This window comes from Crinia signifera, chromosome 5 (genome assembly GCF_055691185.1).
Source record: "Crinia signifera chromosome 5, ASM5569118v1, whole genome shotgun sequence".
Taxonomy (NCBI): domain Eukaryota; kingdom Metazoa; phylum Chordata; class Amphibia; order Anura; family Myobatrachidae; genus Crinia; species Crinia signifera.
In genome coordinates this window covers 325,320,769-325,339,305 of record NC_139221.1, presented here as the reverse complement: position 1 = coordinate 325,339,305, position 18,537 = coordinate 325,320,769, and the positions used below count along the sequence as shown (strand labels likewise).

At 50.7% G+C, this 18,537-nt stretch overlaps 1 pseudogene; it reads right to left on the bottom strand.

Moving 5' to 3' along the window:
- Positions 1 to 4,889: 4,889 nt before the first annotated feature.
- On the bottom strand, positions 4,890 to 17,843 carry LOC146005830 (ly6/PLAUR domain-containing protein 2-like; annotated as a pseudogene).
- Positions 17,844 to 18,537: the final 694 nt, after the last annotated feature.

Genomic DNA, 18,537 nt, shown 5'->3' with positions numbered 1-18,537 from the left:
AACCCCCCCCTAACCCCGTCCGTCTCCCTGAGGCGGAGACGGACAGGGTTTCCGCCACGCTAGCGACGGAGACTGAGACGCGCGTGCGCGTGAGACGCACGCGCGTCTCAGTCTCCTCGCTGGCGAGGCTGCTGGCGGGTCGCCAGCGCGTACGTTCTGGCGACCCGCCAGCAAGGATGTACAATGACCCATCTGTATATGAAGTAATCCAACCTCAGGGCTTCTGTGAATAACAATGTGTGTAGGATCAGCCCATGTACTGGCAGCAGGGCCAGATTAACAATGGGGCAGATAGGGCTGCAGCGCCAGACCTACACATAGAAATAGTCCCATCACCATCAGGGCCGTCTTAACATTAGGAAGGGCCCCTGGGCAACCTAGTTCACTGGACTCCCTTCCCCCAATTAGTTTGCCCAAGAGCCCTCAGTCACCTCCCCAACCTTCACCTCTCTGGCTCCGTGCGGCAGCCAGTCAGCTTCCGGCGGTCGGGGATCCGATCATCTTCACTGGGGGATCCGGGCAGGGGGATCAGGGCAGCGGCGGTAGCTAGGAGCCTGCCCTGCTGCTGCATTTGAAAAGACTGGCCGGACGCTGATTGGCTGAATTCAAACAATCAGCATCCGCCCAGTCTTTTCAAATGCAGCAGCGCTTTCCACCCCACCGGCAAATAGCGTTAATGGGAAAGATGGCGGCCGGGTGGCGGGGATACGACCATCCTCGCTGGGGGAGGGGATCAGGGCGGCGGTGGCAGTAGCTAGGAGTCCGAAGCGGTGATGCACTATTTGTCAGCGGGGGCGGGAAGCGCTGTTGAATTTGAAAAGACTGGCCGGACGCTGATTGGCTGAATTCAAACAATCAGCGTTCAGCCAGTCTTTTCAAATCCAGCAGTCAAGGTCGACAGGGGTCTAGGTCGACAGTCAAAACGTCGACATGGGGTTTTTGACTGTCCTTTGACCCGAATGTCGACACAGTCAACATGGACACAATTTTAAGTGTACCGCATCCCCTCGTATCGCTTCGGGCACACTATTTTATTCTCCCACCACGTCCTGTCGGCACATGTCAGCTCAAAAATATGTAAAAAAATCCATGTCGACATTTTGACTGTCGACCTAACCCATGTCGACCTAACGCATGTATCGACCTAAACCCATGTCGCCCTAGTCTCTTGTTGACGTAGACCCCTGTCGACCTTGACCCATGTCGACCTAGACCCCTGTTGACCTTCCTGTATGTTGACCCAACGGTGTCGACCTAATGACTGTCGACCATTTGACCGTATCCCATGGGGTATACATGGCAATGGTTTCACCTCATCTACTTCTTATAATAGGCCCTTGAAAATGTTCAGTTCCAGGCCCATTATGCCCGTAATTATACTTGCCAACCCTCCTGGAATGCCCAGGAAGCTCCAAAAATTGGGGCCTCTCCTTGCCCCCTGGAAAGGTGGGCAAGCCCTCCACATTCATGCTGCATACAGGCGTTCTGCTGTGGGGTGTGGCTCTGATGACTTAATCACGTGTACCAAGCCCCCTGTACAGCTTCCTCATTCCCACCCCCTATTCACATCACACCCGCCGGCCCCATCCCCTGCTTTGCCAGCTTTGTAGACATACACACTGGTAGAAAGGTGAAATGGTGATAGGCAGGCAGGACAATCAATCACTGCCATCTTCCGCCTCCCCATAGGCACTTCCGGCTCCGCCCATAGCACCCCCATCACATGTAGGCATGATCACCAGGGTGTTGATCTAATTCACTGGTTGATCGGCACTTCAGCACACCTCCGCTCTGCTGATGTATATTATCTTTCTGCTGGGGCGTAGGAAGACGGTGGAGGAGTGGTGCCCCTTTCAGATAGTGCCCAGCAGCAGCAGCTTCCATTGTCTCCGGCAATTGCGTCCATGTCTAGCACCTGGCCACATTATTGAAGACAGTCGTGGGGTTTTTCCTGCACTGAAACTTTATTTTGAGTCTTGTGCCTTATATAACCGGGGCAGTCAATAATTACACAGGATTTTTTTTGGGTGAGGTGACCCCTATAAGTCTCTATAAGCATTAGTGCAACCCACGGCTGCCACTAGGAATTTTGGGGCCCGGGACTGATTTCTACTCCGGGTACCCCCTCACTTTACTTACCGCCCGGCTCCAGGCCCCAACCCCTTCCACTGTGTTGCCTGCGCTCAGTGCGCTGAACAAAGTCCTTCTGCCGGAATGCAGGCTTCTTCACCTCCAGACCCCAGTGGCCAAATAAAATACAGCACTGGCTGGTAAGCCAATCAGAGCTCACATAAAATTATCCAATCAGAGCGGCTGCTGGTATGCGAGCTCTGATTGGCTAAACAGCCAGTGTCGCACTTTAATTGGCCGCTGGCGTTCGGAGATGAAGAAGCTGGTGCTCCGGGAGAAGGTCTTCGATCAGCGCACTGAGCGCAGGCAGCACAGCGGAGGCAGTCAAAATGAGTGGCTTGGGCCCTTCTCTCTCAGAGGCTGGGCCTGGGACAGCTGTCCCCACAGCATCCCCCATGATGGTTGCCCTGGTGCAACCTCCAAAAACATACAAAAGAAGAAAAACTAGTTTTTAAACATGGGGAACTTGAGACACAAATATCTTTATTCGCCATAATTAGTTAAAGCCCCTACTTGACTGACAATTGAATTGTAAGATGAGTGAAATAACGATTTACAATGTGATGGCTTCTCGTGGGGGTTTTGTAGACCAAAAAGCTTTATCAGTGTTTGTTTGGTAAACATTGTAGCATAAATAATATTGTGCAGATACAATAACAAACATAATATAGGCAAGCTGTATATCATTATGATTCTTTTTTAAGGTAAGAAGGAATTTAAAAAAATGTTTATTTGTAATAATGCGGCAATATAATTGAATTTCAGCATTGAATATGACACAGCCACCCCCAGCCACAGTCTCGCCCCCCAGGGGGCGAGATACACTAACCAAAAAATGCCATAAAAACCCAGTTTTCTGGGTTTTTACCGCATTCACATATGCAGCAAAACCCTACCGCCGGGGCTTCGCCACAGGGGTTATGCCAGTGCAAGCTCGCGCAACCCCATAGAAGCCTATGGACTTCCCTTCGTGTCCCCCACCGATCCAAGACCCGCCCCCCACACCCCCCTGACCTCTGTCCAGGCAGCCTCATGCTTTGCTGCCTGGACCACTGACCTCCTCCTCCCTGCACATCTTCTGGGTGCAGGGAGGAGCAGGCGGAGCCCTGGCCGAGCAGCAGCAGGCGGGTAAGGATCCAGGGAGGGAGGAGGAACCCGCCGCACATCGCCAGCCACAATGCAAAGGACATCTCTTAACGCAAGAGTCCTACGATAATTACCGCATATGTTAGTGCATATGCAAAAATTATTTCTGCGGTAGGCGGCTCACAGCATGCTGGCCACACCCTCACAGCCTAAAAGGGGCATGGCCTCAAGGGTGTGTCATGCTCATAGGCCACGCCCCTTGACCACGGGGCCATGATTTTGGTCCCCCCTCTGAAGCACTCCCGGCCCAGGGCCCTTTGGGCCGGTTCTGGTTCTAAAAATACAGGGGACAAAATATGTAGTGGTCCTCCGTATATAAAACCGGCTCCGGGCTCCACTAAGTGAGTGAATGTTATAGCCAGGGGACACATTTATACTTGGTCCTGAGGCTGTTGTTTTATCCGCCAACTAGTCATCCGTGGCCGGAGTCCCTGGGGGAGTGGGGACCCTTCCAATAAAATAGTCCCCCTCTCCTGGGCCACCCAAGGCCCAGGACTAAAGCCTGCGTGCTGGATGGATAGCATTAGCGTAAAAAACTGTATTGTGTTTGCCTTTAAAACTACAAGTCCCAGCAAGCCTCCCCTGCATGCTCACAATGGAAGAACCATAAGTACCAGCATGCCTGCCATTTCCATAGGCAAACTAAAATAAACACGCATACTCACACACCATTAAACATACATGCACACTCACTTGTTTGCCTGTGGAACTACTGTACATGGTCTACCTTGCATGCTGCTACTTGTGGTTCACTAAATAACAGCATGTGGAGGAGGCTTGCTGCAACTAGTAGTTCCACAGGCATATGCAATATTTATTATATTTTTTTAATCTAATACTATCAACCCAGCAGCTACGCCCCCAGGGACCCAGGCCAGCGCTGACTAGTTGGGGGGGTAATATGGGGGGACCCTACATTTTTTGCGCCTACATCTTTGGAACCATGACTAGGCCAAGGGCCCGGGACTGGTTGTACCGGGGAGGGGGGACCCCACACAGTTTTTTATTTCTTTATTTCAGCCTTTCTTTAACCTGTACATACAGAAGCACTGCACAGATCTGACTGAACCATGACCATGGTTTTAGCAAATAAAAGTCAGTCTCAACTGTCAATTATTTGTGTGTGCCTGCTCAAAGATGGGGGGCGGCTGACTTCCTGTGACACAAGCCACCCGCCCCAGGCGGACATTGACCCACCTAAGTAGCCATGGAAACACCCTGCATAAAACGTTAAGGGTTCCCATGGGCGACCCCCCACCGCCATCCACCCCGTCCCTTCCTTCCTCCCTCCCTCCCTCTCTGCTGATACGAATGATAGTACATTTCTGTGTTGTCTGGTGTCTATGGAAAGTCTTGCTGAGTTTGACTGATGGTCTGTTGTGATTTTCATTCATATAGGAGAAAAATCGGACAATTTTCTAGTTCAGTAAATTTCTGGCCTGGAATTCCCTGCCAAGAATGGCGCATTCGTACCCATTCACGTGCATACAAGGCAGGTACTGTTACAGTGGAACATTTTGCCAGGTGATTGGTCAGTATCTTGTTATCGCCATGCGTACAGCATCATTGCAGATGTGGTTCCAACCAGAATGGTTTCCCATTGGGTGACTCTGTTACCCGGCGCTTTGGCGAGAATGTTGCACAAATCTTCCTGGCAGCAGAGAGTGGGTCTTGTTATGCCCAGGTTATTGGGGTTACTTGGGGTACATTCCTTGGCACAATTACGCATCACAATCCTATGGCCAGTGAAGGGGAAGGCTTAAAGAAAGAAAACATGTATGAATGATCATTCTCATCCTTTACCTTGTAACATAGACAATTCTCTGTAACTATGTAACAATATATGTGTACAGGATAAATATGACAGGCCCCTTAGCTGATGAGAGGTTGTGGTGGCATCACTGTACCACAAACATGAGGGGGAGGAGAGGCTGCACAGGTATCACAGACTCGGGGGAGAGGAGGCTGCACAGCTACCACAAACATGGGGAGGAGAGGCTGCACAGGTACCACAGACATGGGGGAGGAGAGGCTGCACAGGTACCACAGACATGGGGGAGGAGAGGCTGCACAGGTATCACAGACATGGGGAGGAGAGGCTGCACAGGTACCACAGACATGGGGGGAGGAGAGGCTGCACAGGTACCACAGACATGGGGAGGAGAGGCTGCACAGGTACCACAGACATGGGAGGAGAGGCTGCACAGGTACCACAGACATGGGGGGAGGAGAGGCTGCACAGGTACCACAGACATGGGGAGGAGAGGCTGCACAGGTACCACAGACATGGGGGAGGAGAAGCTGCACAGGTACCACAGACATGGGGGAGGAGAGGCTGCACAGGTACCACAGACATGGGGAGGAGCGACTGCATAGGTACCACAGACATGGGGGAGGAGAGGAGGCTGCATAGGTACCACAGACATGGGGGAGAGGAGGCTGCACAGGTACCACAGACATGGGGGGAGGAGAGGCTGCACAGGTACCACAGACATGGGGAGGAGAGGCTGCACAGGTACCACAGACATGGGGAGGAGAGGCTGCACAGGTACCACATACATGGGGGAGGAGAGAGGCTGCATAGGTACCACAGACATGGGGGAGGAGAGAGGCTGCACAGGTATCACAGACATGGGGGAGGAGAGAGGCTGCATAGGTACCACAGACATGGGGGAGGAGAGGCTGCACAGGTACCACAGACATGGGGGAGGAGAGGCTGCACAGGTACCACAGACATGGGGGAGAGGCTGCACAGGTACCACAGACATGGGGGAGGAGAGGCTGCACAGATACCACAGACATGGGGGAGGAGCGGCTGCACAGGTACCACAGACATGGGGAGGAGAGGCTGCACAGGTACCACAGACATGGGGAGGAGAGGCTGCACAGGTACCACATACATGGGGCAGGAGAGGCTGCACAGGTACCACAGACATGGGGGAGGAGAGGCTGCACAGGTACCACAGACATGGGGGAGAGGCTGCACAGGTACCACAGACATGGGGGAGGAGAGGCTGCAGAGGTACCACAGACATGGGGTAGGAGAGGCTGCACAGGTACCACAGACATGGGGTAGGAGAGGCTGCACAGGTACCACAGACATGGGGGAGGAGCAGCTGCACAGGTACCACAGACATGGGGAGGAGAGGCTGCACAGGTACCACATACATGGGGGAGGAGAGAGGCTGCACAGGTACCACAGACATGGGGAGGAGAGGCTGCACAGGTACCACAGACATGGGGGAGGAGAGGCTGCACAGGTATCACAGACATGGGGGAGGAGAGGCTGAATAAGTACCACAGACATGGGGGAGGAGAGGCTGCACAGGTACCACAAACACGGGGGAGGAGAGGCTGCACAGGTACCACAGACATGGGGGAGGAGAGGCTGCACAGATACCACAGACATGGGGGAGGAGAGGCTGCACAGACACCACAGACATGGGGGAGGAGCGGCTGCACAGGTACCACAGACATGGGGAGGAGAGGCTGCACAGGTACCACAGACATGGGGGAGGAGAGGCTGCACAGGTACCACAGACATGGGGGAGGAGAGGCTGAATAGGTACCACAGACATGGGGGAGGAGCGGCTGCACAGGTACCACATACATGGGGGAGGAGCAGCTGCACAGGTACCACAGACATGGGGAGGAGAGGCTGCACAGGTACCACAGACATTGTGGAGGAGAGAGGCTGCACAGGTACCACAGACATGGGGAGGAGAGGCTGCACAGGTACCACAGACATGGGGAGGAGAGGCTGCACAGGTACCACAGACATGGGGGAGGAGAGAGGCTGCTCAGGTACCACAGACATGGGGAGGAGAGGCTGCACAGGTACCACAGACATGGGGAGGAGAGGCTGCACAGGTACCACAGACATGGGGAGGAGAGGCTGCACAGGTACCACAGACATGGGGGAGGAGAGGCTGCACAGGTACCACAGACATGGGGGAGGAGAGAGGCTGCAGAGGTACCACAGACATGGGGGAGGAGAGAGGCTGCACAGGTACCACAGACATGGGGGAGGAGAGAGGCTGCACAGGTATCACAGACATGGGGGAGGAGAGAGGCTGCATAGGTACCACAGACATGGGGGAGGAGAGGCTGCACAGGTACCACAGACATGGGGAGGAGAGGCTGCACAGGTACCACATACATGGGGGAGGAGAGAGGCTGCACAGGTATCACAGACATGGGAGGAGAGGCTGCACAGGTACCACAGACATGGGGAGGAGAAGCTGCACAGGTACCACATACATGGGGAGAAGAGGCTGCACAGGTACCACAGACATGGGAGGAGAGGTTGCACAGGTATCACAGACGTGGGGGAGGAGAGGCTGAATAAGTACCACAGACATGGGGGAGGAGAGGCTGCACAGGTACCACAGACATGGGGGATGAGAGGAGGCTGCACAGGTACCACAGACATGGGGGAGGAGAGGAGGCTGCACAGGTACCACAGACATGGGGGAGAGGAGGCTGCACAGGTACCACAGACATGGGGAGGAGAGGCTGCACAGGTACCACAGACATGGGGGAGGAGAGAGGCTGCTCAGGTACCACAGACATGGGGAGGAGAGGCTGCACAGGTACCACAGACATGGGGAGGAGAGGCTGCACAGGTACCACAGACATGGGGAGGAGAGGCTGCACAGGTACCACAGACATGGGGGAGGAGAGGCTGCACAGGTACCACAGACATGGGGGAGGAGAGAGGCTGCAGAGGTACCACAGACATGGGGGAGGAGAGAGGCTGCACAGGTACCACAGACATGGGGGAGGAGAGAGGCTGCACAGGTATCACAGACATGGGGGAGGAGAGAGGCTGCATAGGTACCACAGACATGGGGGAGGAGAGGCTGCACAGGTACCACAGACATGGGGAGGAGAGGCTGCACAGGTACCACATACATGGGGGAGGAGAGAGGCTGCACAGGTATCACAGACATGGGAGGAGAGGCTGCACAGGTACCACAGACATGGGGAGGAGAAGCTGCACAGGTACCACATACATGGGGAGAAGAGGCTGCACAGGTACCACAGACATGGGAGGAGAGGTTGCACAGGTATCACAGACGTGGGGGAGGAGAGGCTGAATAAGTACCACAGACATGGGGGAGGAGAGGCTGCACAGGTACCACAGACATGGGGGAGGAGAGGAGGCTGCACAGGTACCACAGACATGGGGGAGGAGAGGAGGCTGCACAGGTACCACAGACATGGGGGAGAGGAGGCTGCACAGGTACCACAGACATGGGGGGGGAGCGGCTGCATAGGTACCACAGACATGGGGGAGGAGAGACTGCACAGGTACCACAGACATGGGGGAGGAGAGGCTGCACAGGTACCACAGACATGGGGGAGGAGAGGCTGCACAGGTACCACAGACATGGGGGAGGAGCGGCTGCACAGGTACCACAGACATGGGGGAGAAGGGGCTGCACAGGTACCACATACATGGGGGAGGAGCGGCTGCACAGGTACCACAGACATGGGGGAGGAGCGGCTGCACAGGTACCACAGACATGGGGGAGGAGAGGCTGAATAGGTACCACTGGTAGGGAGCTGCCGTGTCAGTGACTGAAGCTCTGTGTATTGGAGCCATTGGTTTCCTATATCAGTGGTTCTTAACCTCGATCCTCAAGTCCTCCAAAAAGTGCACATTTTCCTGGTCACCTGGCAGGGGCACAGGTGTATTCATTCTTCACTGAAACATTTTAAAAGATCACAGGTGGAACAAAATACATTACCTGTGATTCTTTGAGGAGACAATGAATCCCCACTAGATGGCGCTGCCACACTTAGCAAATTCTCACAATAAAACTCTGTTAGAGATGTAAATTGCTTTTTAAACACTGTGGGCGGGATTCTCTAAAATCCGCAGCCCTCTTCGCCGGCCACCGCATTTCTAATGACCGCATATTCTCTAAAATATGCGGTCATTAACGCAAGGGACAGCTCTTGCGGTAAGAGCTGTCCCTTGCGATGCGGCGCCATTGCTGGACTTCCGGGTCTATGACCCGGGAGTCCGTCTGCGCATGCGCAGACTGACACGCCGGCCGCAGGGCATGCTGGGAGGGATCGTTGACGGATCCCTCACACACCGCTGCGGTAAGAAGCCCATAGGCTTCTGCAGGGAACCGCTAGCTTTTGCTGGCGATTCCCTCCGCAGCGTCACCGCTGCGGAGGGAGGTTAGAGAATACAGAAATGCAGTAAAAACCCAGATAACGGGGTTTTTACCGCATTTCTGTAATAGAGAATCTCGCCCTTTTAGTTTAATAAAAAAACCATGGTATATAAGATCAATAAATGCGCATTATACATACATACAACACAGAACATATAAATTAGCTTAAACACGAGCTGGCTATGAGGCTTAGGCTGCATGTGTCTTTTTCATGAGACAATAAAGCTTTTGAGCAAATATTTACCAGTCCACACGGATAGTCACTCCTTATTCTGCTGGGTATGGATACCAGGTCCTATAACTGAGCAAGGACTACTTTTATGTTTCCACAATGGATGTCCACTCCCTTAATGACAGGGGTTCAGCTCCAGGTGCTGGTTTCCGTTAGCAAAGAGTGTCCTCCCAATCCCAAATGGGATATTTGTATTCCGAATAGCAGTGGTGGCTGGCAATGATCTGGCTAGAGCAGGCTCCAGAACGCGTTTCTCCGCCTTTATTACGTTCGGCGGCTTCCTCAGCTGGATGCCCTGTCTCCTCGCCTGCCGGTTTTTATATTGTGTAATTTTGCGGGCTTCCGCGACTCCCGCGTTTTGCGGGTCACACCTCGTTTTCAAAATTCATGCTGCGGCGGCCATCTTTTCTTTGGACTTCCGCATTCTGCGGGTCAAGCCTCGCTCTCAGGCTCATCTCGCGGCGGCCATATTTCTTCTAGCCTTAATGTGCCAAGCCTCCTTTTTATTCGCCGACATTGATACAGTCGCGGCCATATTTGTTTCAGCCGGCACCCGTCTCCTCTTAGCTTGGGATAATTTTCTGTATATCCCGGTGGCCATCTTTTTGGTTAGAAATACATCAGCGGCCATTTCTGGGGGTGTCTCGTCTTAATTTGGGATTGTTTATTTTCTACATATCCCGGTGGCCATCTTTTTGGTTAGAAATGCATCGGCGGCCATTTTTTGGGATTCCTTAATGTGACATAGTTCCCAACAATATAAATCAATTCATATATATACACATATGCAGTCTTAGTTCTCCATTATATATTATTCAGCCTCTTTTGCCTTTTTTTATTGTGAGAATTTGCTAAGTGTGGCAGCGCCATCTAGTGGGGATTCATTGTCTCCACACATTTCTGTTTTGTTTGGCTTCACAGAGAAACACAATCTCTCTGATAAGGTGGCCGCAGCCATACTTTGAATTTAAATTAAATATTGGAGGTTATCATAGATCCCCCGGTACAGGCAGCCAGCGCTACTGAGTGTTTACTCACCCCCCCCCCCCCCCATATCTTCTTTGAGGAGACTTGGAAAACATGCACTGTGTGGGGTCATAAAGATAACAACCACTGTGCTAGCTGACCACCTACAGTACTTAGGTCTAATCGTAGTATCGGTCTTCAAATTAAAATATTCTATAAAATATATGCATATTATGGGATGTCTGTATTTTCAGAGAAAGTCCACGTTTACTTCCATTCCCTGCATCGCCTCGGCCCATGTTTTATTGTGTACAATTGTCTATTTGTTATGTGTAATGATTTACGTGTGGACAATGATGTTATCGGTGCATGTAGAGATGCTGTAGTTCTGCTCTCAGTGGAGTCGGACATTACCTGCTGGTCCGAGGACTGAGGTTAAGCACCAGGCCTGATCACTGGTACAGTTCTTCTTGGTCATACATTGATCGGCATGCATGGGGGTCGAGCAGAAGTAGCATTCCAAACCGTCAGCTGGGTACAAACAGAAGACAAGTGCTCAAAAACATTCCTCATGTATTTAGTGCATTGCCATGCGGATCAGCAGGTTCCCGGGACTTTTTACGAATGGTCCAGCGCAGGACCATAACTAGGTGCGTGTCAGTAGTCGTGCCTTGACCACAGAGCTGGCGGTTCCCTGCAGAAGCCTATGGGCTTCTTACCACAGCGCTGTGTGAGGGATCCGTCACGGATTCCTCCCAGCATGCCCGGCGACCAGACCCGGGGCTCTGCGCATGTGCAGACGGACTCCCGGGTCTCAGACCGGGAAGTCTAGCGCCGTGACCGCATTACAAGGGATAGCTCTCATCACAAGAGCTGTCCCTTGCGTTAATGATCACATATGTTACAGCAAATGCGATTATTGACAATGCGGTACCCGGCAAGGGGGGGTGGGGGGCGTTAGAGGGCTGTGGATGTTAGAACAACCAGCCGAAAATGTCAGGCAGGAGCTGATTGGTTGGTTGTTTATCACTCTCCATTTTATCACTTTCGAAGCTTGGTGCATCTGGTCCTGCCCACACACTAGAACGATTTTTGGGCCGATTGGCCGATTTCCGATAAATCGGCCGATATATCGTCCGATGTTTACCGATAATAGGTCGAAAATCGGCCGATTTTTGTCCGATGCGCGCTCCCGTGGATCTTTAGCTAAATCTTCTGATCTTACGTGCTGCACGAAAGATCAGAAGATTTAACAAAAGATCCATAGGAGGCACACAGGATCTTAAGAAAAATCTTTGGTAAAGATGTGCACTTGCCTGAAATCTTTTGTCCAGGACGGAAAAAAGATTTCAAGGCTAATTTATGCGCACATCTTGCGATCACAGATCTTTCTAGTGTGTGGGCACCTTAAAGCCCCCCACACACTAGAACGATTTTGTGGCCGATTGTCCGATTTCCAACTGATCGTCCGATATATCGGCCGATTTTTACCGATAATAGGCAATAATCGGTCGATTTAGGTGGAAACGCAGATACTTGTAAGTTCTTACGATTTCAATATCCATTCCCTGAATGCTCACGGGAGTTGGGGGGGTATGCTGACGTTTCCTGAAATCAACTACCAGCTCCCGAGCTTTCCTTGAAAAACTGGAACCTGACAAGACCCCAGAACGATGGGGGGGGGGGGGGGGTGTACTGTCCAGGGGGGATTCCTGTGATAGCTTTCACCAGGGACAAGGGGTAGGGGAGATTACAGTCTCCCTGTGTGGTCTGAACTGTTCCGGTTTGTGCTACATACCCAGACCATACACGTAGACTTTATTCTCCCCCCTCCTCCTCTCTCTGGTGACAGCTGACACAGGCAGCCGCCCCCCCCCCCCCTCCTCCCAGACAGTATACCCCTATATCTGATTGTCGTCACCTGTGTTGACCTTTTTAATTGATAAGAAAGTGTTCACAGGTGAATGCAACCATATGGTAAGAGGGAAGTCCAGGTAGATAGGATTTTGTCCCCCTGGAATGGGTCATGTTGAGACTGGTATGGATGATGTATATTAGATGTATACTAATAGTGGTATAATGCCTGGTGCTTTTTATAGCTCAACATAATTGAGAGACAACAATTTTATAAAGTTTCCTTGTAGTGGAACAAAGACACAAATAAAATGTAATGTATCTTCTTGTATGTAGGAATAGCAGCAGCTTCTGTGCTACTTACACACTGGGATAGGATTTAGGACAGGTGTCTGTGTGTGTGTGTGTGTGTTGCACACACTGTCATATCTGTTTCTGTACTTTTTCTTGCATTTTGTTTCTTCACCACTAGAGGGCACTAGGCTTTGTCTTTGCACTAATGTCTTGTTTTGTGTCCAGGTGTTGACTAATAGGACTCCATCATCAGATTAGATTGACGCCTGATTCCTGGCCTATTTAGTCTGTCTGGGCCCAGCAGTCATTGCTGGGTCATTAATGTTACCTGCCAGTGTTGGGGCGCCCTGTTCTGCTGCTGTATTTTAAGTGCATATTGGAGTTTAGTATTTCATACCTCCCAACTTTATGTCAGAATAGGGACACTCGCGAGTGCCCGAAAAGGGGGGTGACATATGTCAATGAGGGCGTTGCTTATGCTAATTAGGCCGCTCCCCATTCTCGATGCGCACAGCATCTATTCTGTCAGATTGGGGGGGGGGACTTCCAACTGCCCCCACCCCCCACAGCGGGACACTGCCGGCCACGGGAGGGACGCGGAAACGTCCCCAAAACAGTTGGGAGGTATGGTATTTGGAGGGGTGCACTAGCATCTCCCGTTACACATCGTCGGGTACCACATCTATAATAATCTATAAGATCTGCCGGGTCTGAGAATAAGGAGTCCGTCTACACATGTGCTGGCCGTGGGGCATGCTGGGAGGGATCTGTGATGGATCCTTCACACAGCACTGCGGAGATAAGCTTATAGACTTCTATAGGGTATCTGCTCCTAATTTATGTTCATCCGTAAGCTCAAATAGTTCCATATCTAGTATACTGGCTCTGGTTACCAATTGCCTTGTCCAGTGACAGATCCTTACACACACCTGAGAGGGGCGGGGGAAGGAGAAGCCGGGGTGCCTGTGGGGTCACTCTGTCCTGATATGTGGACATCCACCCTTATGTTACCTGAGTTTCTGCAATGTCATTTAGGACATAAATAATCATTTAAAAGTGTGCGTGCATGTGTGTGTGTGTGTGTATATATATATATATATATATATATATATATATATATATATAGCAGCAGTGTTGTGGCCCGGCACTCCTATGCCAACAGGGAGAATGGCAGTTTTAATCCTGCCCGGGTGCCCGCACTGAGAGCCGTGGGACTCACAAATACATGGGTCTAAATGAAGCCATCAATTACAGTTGCTTTCTATGATTCAAGTGATACTCTCCATTTCAACACAGGCTACCTGTTGTATTATTTTCTGTGTTTTTACTTTTGTCTGCACGCTTTTTCATTTTTATGTCTATTGCCAATAGGCCTTTTTCACTTATTTACAGTCTTGTATTCTTCCATATATTTCCCTTATAATAATTATATATGCCATATTGCCTATAGTTTAGTTTTTACCTTTTTCATTCCATCCATTCCAACAACATCAGGGAATAGGAGGACATAGTCTTATTTTATTTTACATTTAATATAGCCCCAGATCACCCCAATATACAGGTGTTCATGATGGCTCATATACAGTATTTTACACGTTTTTACACTCACCTTGTTCTATATATCATGTTCACTGGTTTATTGTATAGATCACCACTATTGTGGTCACCCATAGCAACATTCATATCTTTAATACACATTTATTCTCTCACTTATTCAGTAAGGCATTACATAGAGGTTTAAATGCCCACGTATTTGTTTTAAAAAAAACATTTTTCACTTATGACCACTAACTGAGCTGATTTAGAGTATCAAGGCTATCACACGGTCCCGTATCACTCTTTACTATATTTAAATTGGATACACATACACTGGACAGTGCTAATGCCGTCTTTAGGGATAAGCGCTGTATAACATTGTCCAGCACTAATAAAGTTTGTCTTGTTTGTATTACAGTGTCCCCCCGGCCGCTGGTAGTGTCACTTCCGGGCTACAACCCGGAAGCCAGGGCGATGACCGGAACAGAGGACCGCTGGATGGAGGGGGAACACCCACACGCTGGTATGTATTTAATGCATTTCTTTTACTTCATTTGTTAATGTCCTGACGACGGGTGATTCCCGAAACGCGTTGACATAACGCTGCATTAAAGATTTTTGCTACGCACAAGTCCCGGAGTGACGCCCTTCTTCATTGGTTATATATATATATATATATATATATATATATATATATATATATATATATATATATATACAGTCTATATATATATATATATATATATATATATATATATTATATATTTAGCCAGATCTGTCACGCATCCCCTGTGTATATAACGTTCCCGCCCAGAGGCATACACAAACCCGCCCCCCCTAGGGAAAAGACCAGTGTTTTATTTGTATAACTTTTTCATTTGTATAATGTTCCACCCCCTTGACATCACCTCCCCCCGCCCAGCCAGGGCTACAGTTCACGCCCACCAACCACCATTACTCCACAGCCACCATCCACCATTACTCCAGCACCCACCCCCCCCCCTTCCAGCACCCACCCCCACCACCACCCCCCCGGACCCCTGCAATTCACGAGACCCTCGCGACCCCCCCCCCCCTCCCGTGATTCGCGGGACCCCCGCGATCCCCCCTCCCGCAATTCGCTGGACCCCGGCGACCCACTGCCGGGAGCTGCATACTGTCCCCCACCCTCCTCCAGTTCTAGGGATGCCCATCGACCATCAATGATTTCAAATCATCGATGGTTTATGGCCAATGTTGAATACTTTTGCCATCAATGTGGGAGGACCAGATGGTTTCCCTACATCAATGGCAAAGGAGAACCGATCAAGTTTCAAATTTTTTTAAGGTGCCGGGACACGGAGCATAACTCCGCCCCCCACACCCGGAAGTCCCGCCACCAAGTTCTGATTGACCCACGGCCTATTCAGTCAGATATATTGGATGACCATCGATAGCTACAACAATCGATGGTTATCCAAGTAATATGTTACTACTATCGATGGCATGGTGCAAAATCGCCATCAATGCCAACCATCGATGGCGTCTGCACCAATGCCCATTCCTACTCTGCAACAGCCAAAAACCTTTATTACCCCTCATGCCCACACACCTCTATCACTACCCTGCCTCCTGTTCTCCTGCCACGTAACTTCCGCCAGTGGGGACCCGCTCACCCTGTGTTGCCCACATTACCCTATCATGCTTTACCACCCAGCCTCCTGCTCTCATGCATCCGAACTCCCACCCAGTAGGAGGACACATTGACTCAGGGGCACCGTCCTGTACTCCTGTGCTGCCACGCTGGACCCTTACCCACTGGCAGAAGCTGCACAGTGTCCCCCACCCTCCTCTTTAGTCCCCCTTATGCCCACACACCCCTATCACTACCCAGCCTCCTGTTTTCTTGTGTCGTGACCTCCGCCAGTGGGGAGCCGCTGACTCAAAAACACCCTACTATACTATTGCACACACGCACACACACACACACACACACAAATGTCACTGTACCCTCCACACTATCAATGTACATCTTACTCTGTAACCGCTTTTTAATTAAACAAAACAATACACACCCCCTTCCACATCATATGCTCTCTATTTAACACATTTCACCTATAGCTCAAGTTGCAATACAGGCATCTTTCATACAATTCTAACCATCTTTCTATTTTGCAAACGTCCACAAATTAAGGGGGCGCAGCCCCTTACGCCGGTGTGAAGAGCGCCCGTAGGGCGCGATGAATCACCTAGTATATATATACAAATCTCAAATACGTGCTATAGTGTGGGGGCTATGGCTAACAATGCCTGGTACTTGCTTACTGTCAGGGGACTCCCCCCTCCACCCTGTCTCCCCCAATTCAGCCGTTCTCTCTGATCTCAGGGCGGAGTCAGGAGCCAGATGCTGACACGGTATTGGGCCTGTGTGATGTAAATGCCGGGGCCTATTTTTAGTCCCAGTCCGGACCTGCACTGAGCAATAACAGGTGTTGCTTGACATAGTGATTCTCACCTGGTTTCCTGATAAAAGTAATTACCCGTGACTACTTGACCTGTGACCGAGACTGGCTGGCAGGGCATGCTGGGAATTGTAGTCCACCCCCTTAATGTGCCTGTAAACGCTTACACAAAGTCTAAACAAGTCTTCATGGCAAATCCAGTATACAGTTATACACCATCACTATCTTGCAGAATTGTCCTTTTTAGTAAATATTACCAGAGCTGTGCGGGTTTGCATTTACTCGGTTCTTATCGCCAAACTGTCTGGATTCATTTGATTGGCTATCCAAAACATGTGAGAGCCAACAGCCAGTAGGAGAGGGATATTCTGGTTGACTCGCTAAGCAGCACAAATTCGCCATCTAACGCCGCCTGCCGGGCAACGCTCTCCCCCCACGTACATTCCACAGCCCACCGCGTACCCATGGGAATGCCCAGCGGTATCATGGGGACGCTAGGCATTCCCATGGGTGATCCCCATCCCTGCCTCTGTCCACCCCCGCCCGATGTTTCCAAGTCGCCAAAGCCATTTGCAAAGGGGAGTTGCACATGTGCATAATACAGGGGTCCTCAACTCGGTCCTCGGGACCCCACACAGTTCACGTTTTCCAGGTCACCAGACAGGTGCGCTCATTACTGACTGACACATTTTAAAAGATCCACAGGTGGAGCTAATTACTTCACTTGTTATTCTGTGAGGAGACCTGGAAAACATGCACCGTGTGGACCGTATTTTTGGAACCCGTGGTATAATAGACCATGCGCAGTCCCCAAAACATAGGGACAAGCCCAAACTCGCGTGTGAATCAGACTGTCCCCCCAAATCTGAACCGCACATTTCTACATAGATCATTATTTACTCTGACATGATCACATCGTGATGTCAAACATATCACACCGAGCATGAGTGATCCATTACATATGTGATCCGACACGCAGTCATCCTTCTCACCTAGATCCAGGCCCAGGAGGGTCACCACCACCACCAGACAGACCACAGCCATCGCCTTCATGATTCTCCGACGTTCCTTCCTGCTGAGTGTTCTGATTCCCTTGGAGGTCTCTGTATTATATACCCATCGCCGGCCCATTATTATTAACGCGTTTGCATTTATTGAGTAATAACGAACGATGAGTAGGCGGTTTTTATTGTTGCTCATTAGAGGAATTAAAGCTGGGCGTCTCATTTTATGTTTTACCTTACATAACATGGAGGAGACTACACAATGCAATAAACGTGTTACAATAAAAGTCTCGTGAATCTCTGTCTCATTATGTTGTACAGTTTCTCTGCAGGTAATAACCCGACAAGTAACATCTACAAGTACTAACAATGCCAGAAAGGTCTATGCGGCGCCGTTACTAGCGGTGTGCGAGTGTTGGCATCAGGCCAGTCGCAGAGCCCATTGGGGTGGCACTATTGCTGCCCGTGTCGCTTGCAGGGTGCCTAGTGCGTGTCAGTAGTGCCCATCAGTCATGTCCTGGACACTCCTTACTAAACTCCCTGCTTGGACACAAGGACCCAGCCGCTCTACTTGCTGCTACTTATGATTGATTTCATTTCCTACTACCCATACCCCTAAACTAACCCAAATACCCATACCCCTAAACTAACCCTAATACCCTAACCCTAAACTAACCCTAATACCCTAACACTACTACCTATACCCCTAAACGAACCCTAATACCCTCACTCTACTACCCATA